The sequence below is a fragment of the Salvelinus sp. IW2-2015 genome, unplaced genomic scaffold (assembly GCF_002910315.2).
Source record: "Salvelinus sp. IW2-2015 unplaced genomic scaffold, ASM291031v2 Un_scaffold2814, whole genome shotgun sequence".
NCBI classification, from domain to species: domain Eukaryota; kingdom Metazoa; phylum Chordata; class Actinopteri; order Salmoniformes; family Salmonidae; genus Salvelinus; species Salvelinus sp. IW2-2015.
Window position 1 is genome coordinate 23,273 of NW_019944114.1, and position 4,722 is coordinate 27,994.

Below are 4,722 nucleotides of genomic sequence, written 5' to 3' on the forward strand. Positions count from 1 at the left end.
TAATAAACACTAGATACTATATATTATATATTTTATATAACAATATTAACACATAGATACTATATATATAATTTTATTTCACCTTTATTAACCAGGTAGGCAAGTTGAGAACAAGTTCTCATTTACAATTGCGACCTGGCCAAAGATAAAGCAAAGCAGTTCGACACATTACAACAATATAAATCAAATCAAATCAAATCAATTTTTATTTGTCACATACACATGGTTAGCAGATGTAATGCGAGTGTAGCAAAATGCTTGTGCTTCTAGTTTCGACAATGCAATAATAACAACGAGTAATCTAACCTAACAATTCCACAACTACTACCTTATACACACAAGTGTAAAGGATAAAGAATATGTACATAAAGATATATGAATGAGTGATGGTACAGAACGGCATAGGCAAGATGCAGTAGGATGGTATCGAGTACAGTATATTATATATACATTATATAAGTGTCATTGTTTAAAAATGGCTATTGATACATTTTATGATCTATTTCCATCAATTCCATTATAAAGTGAGCTGGAGTTGAGTCAGTATGTTGGCAGCAGCCACTCATGTTAGTGTGGCTGTTTAACAGTCTGATGGCCTTGAGATAGAAGCTGTTTTTCAGTCTCTCGGTCCCAGCTTTGATGCACCTGTACTGACCTCGCCTTCTGGATGATATAGGAGTGAACAAACGGCAGTGGCTCGGGTGGTTGTTGTCCTTGATGATCTTTATGGCCTTCCTGTGACATCGGGTGGTGTAGGTGTCCTGGAGGGCAGGTAGTTTGCCCCCGGTGATGCGTTGTGGCAGGACCTCACTACCCTCTGGAGAACCTTACGGTTGTGGGCGGAGCAGTTTGCCGACCAGGGTGATACAGCCCAACAGGATGCTCTCGATTTGTGCATCTGTAGAAGTTTGTGAGTGCTTTTGGTGACAAGCCGAGTTACCACACAGAGTTACACATGGAGTAAAACAAACATACAGTCAATAATACAGTAGAAAAATAAGTCTATATACAATGTGAGCAAGTGAGGTGAAGATAAGGGAGGTGAAGCAAAAAAAAGGGCCATGATGCGAAGTTAAATACAATTATAGCAAGTAAAACACTGGTATGGTTGATTTGCAGTGGAAGAATGTGCAAAACAGAGATAGAAATAATGGGGTGCAAAGGAGCAAAAATAAATAAATAAATAAATACAGTAGGAAAGAGGTAGTTGTTTGGCTAAATTATAGATGGGCTATGTACAGGTGTCAGTAATCTCGTGAGCTGCTCTGACAGCTGGTGCTTAAGCTAGAGCGTAGTGAGGAGATTAGTGTTCCAGTTTCAGAGATTTTTTGTAGTTCGTTCCAGTCATTGGCAGCAGAGAACTGGAAGGAGAGGCGGCCAAAGGAAGAATTGGTTTTGGGGTGACCAGAGAGATATACCTGCTGGAGCGCGTGCTACAGGTGGGTGCTGCTATGGTGACCAGCGAGCTGAGATAAGGGGGACTTTACCTAGCAGGGTCTTGTACTTTACTGCTTACTTTACTGTGAGACATGCTACCTACATAAACTCAGCAAAAAAAAAGAACCGTCCCTTTTTCAGACCCTGTCTTTCAAAGTAATTCGTTAAAAATCCAAATAACTTCACAGATCTCATTGTAAATTGTTTACTCACTGTTTCCCATGCTTGTTCAATGAACCGTAAACAATGAATGAACATGCACCTGTGGAACGATCGTTAAGACACCAACAGCTTACAGACGGTAGGCAATTATGGTCACAGTTATTAAAACTAGGACACTAAAGAGGCCTTTCTACTGACTCTGAAAAACACTCAAAGAAAGATGCCCAGGGTCCCTGCTCATCTGCATGAACGTGCATTAGCATGCTGCAAGGAGGCATGAGGACTGCAGATGTGGCCAGGGCAATAAATTGCAATATCCATACTGTGAGACGCATAAGACAGCGCTACAGGGAGACAGGATGGACAGCTGATTGTCCTCGCAGTGGCAGACCACATGTAACCTGCACAGGATCGGTACATCCGAACATCACACCTGCGGGACAGGTACAGGATAGCAACAACAACTGCCTGAGCTACACCAGGAATGCACATTCCCTCAATCAGTGCTCAGGACTGTCCGCAATAGGCTGAGAGAGGCTGGACTGAGGGCTTGTAGGCCTGTTGTAAGGCAGTCCTCACCAGAACATCACCGGCAACAATGTCGCCTATGGGCACAAAACACCCGTCGCTGGACCAGACAGGACTGGCAAAAAGTGCTCTTCACTGACGGTGTCGCGGTTTTGTCTCACCAGGGGATGGTCGGATTCGCGTTTATCGTCGAAGGAATGAGCATTACACCGAGGCCTGGACTCTGGAGCGGATCGATTTGAGGTGGAGGGTCTGTCATGTCTGGGGCGGTGTTCACAGCATCATCGGACTGAGCTTGTTGTCATTGCAGGCAATCTCAACGCTGTGCGTTACAGGGAAGACATCCTCCTCCCTCATGTGGTACCCTTCCTGCAGGCTCATCCTGACATGACCCTCCAGCATAACAATGCCACCAGCCACACTGCTCGTTCTGTGCGTGATTTCCTGCAAGACAGGAATGTCAGTGTTCTGCCATGGCCAGCGAAGAGCCCGGATCTCAATCCCATTGAGCACATCTGAGACCTGTTGGATCGGAGGGTGAGGGCTAGGGCCATTCCCCCCAGAAATGTCGGAACTTGCAGGTCGCTTGGTGGAAGAGTGGGGTAACATCTCACAGCAAGAACTGGCAAAATCTGGGTGCAGTCCATGAGAAGACATGCACTGCAGTACTTAATGCAGCTGGTGGCCACACCAGATACTGACTGTTACTTTTGATTTTGACCCCCCCTTTTTTTAAGGACACATTATTCAATTTCTGTTAGTCACTATGTCTGTGGAACTTGTTCAGTTTATGTCTCAGTTGTTGAATCTTATGTTTTCATACAATATTTACACGTTAAGTTTGATGAAAATAAATGCAGTCGACAGTGAGAGGACGTTTCATTTTTGCTGAGTTTACTTTACTGTGCTGTATGTGCAAGGGTACATGCTAATTAAACTTGTACAGCTACATGTGAGTCCTACTAATGCGACTCTGTGCAGCCAATGGCAATGTCCACCGATTAGGTAAACGCCAGGAGCCGCTTGGTGGAGGGATTTGACAGCTCTAACGCAGTTCCATCTCCAACACTATCAGAACACCAGCTATATGGAAATCTGATTGAATCTAGCCCTTAGTCTCTCAGCCTCCCAGCCCCTCATTCCTTTCTCCTGAGAAAGAGGGGGCTGTCATCATGGCAGAGACTGAACAAGTCTGGCTAAACCATCACATCTTGAAGACCGAGGGGTGGAGGAATCAAGGGAGGAATACACCGGCGATGATGATCCCCCAGCGAAGCACAGTTTGTTCTCTCAACATTCATAAAAGCCTGCTTTACCTCTTTCCAGTTGTATGAACATGAAGTGGAGACTACAGACTACAGAGACATGGCCTCACTCCTCTCTGTTGATCCAACTGTTCTGCTAGACTGGACCACGGCCAGGGGGAGGGGAGGGCTGGTGCCTGCTGCCTGTAAACCTGTTGGTTTTTCCCCAGCCAAGGTAGGGCTMAGCTGGGCAAACACACAGGGCTGAGCCCTCGTCCGGGCTTCCGGACTGCCAACAGCTACCCTGTCTAGTCTGTTTCCCTCTGTCCAGATTTACAACCACATATTGATTTAGTTCCACTTKAAATAACAAGGAACGGCAGGGGAATGAGGAAACGTTTCATTTCTTTATTTACCCAATCTTTTCCTCCACTTAGAGACACATTCTGGTCCGGTGGCTGTGGACATTACCTGAATGAGAACACTATTATGATGTGAAATATAAAGACAGTAGGAGGTGTTTCATTGTGAAGTTTAAAACAACTGTTACATCAGAACATTACATGGAAATATGCAGTAGGTCTGTCTGAAACTCTTCCATCCAACTGCTGAAACAGAGCAGAGAGGAGACTAATGAACACAGATAGACACAGTGATCTCAGTAAGGTCAAATAAGACCTGTTAAAGGAGAACAGAAACACAACCCTAAGGAGGATATAGATTCAGAGTAGACTGTCTAAACCAGAGTTCCCCACCTGGCGGCCCCCGGGACGAATTTGGCATGCGGGTGGTTTTATTTGGCACCCCCCCCCCCACACACAATTTTTCTGACAAGAAAAAAATATATATACATTGAAATATATTGAACTGGGTGAAAATGAATGACAGTAACCTAAACCTATCACTGTTACATTGAACTGGGTGAAAATGAATGACAGTAACCTAAACCTATCACTGTTACATTGAACTGGGTGAAAATGAATGACAGTNAAACCTATCACTGTTACATTGAACTGGGTGAAAATGAATGACAGTAACCTAAACCTATCACTGTTACATTGAACTGGGTGAAAATGAATGACAGTCATCCAACATGCTGTAAGAAATAAGGCCATGCTCATGAAATCAAAAATCGTCCTCCCTCATAAACGGCACTGACCACCGCTGATTCAGGCTGTTTACTCAGTACTTTGTTGAAACACCTTTGGCWGCAATTACAGCGTCAAGTCTTCTTGTGTATGACACTACAAGCTTGGCACACCTGTATTTGGGGAGTTTCTCCCACTCTTTTCTGCAGATCATCTCAAGCTTTTTTTATTTTCATGTCTCTCCTAGGGCTATTTCAGAGACC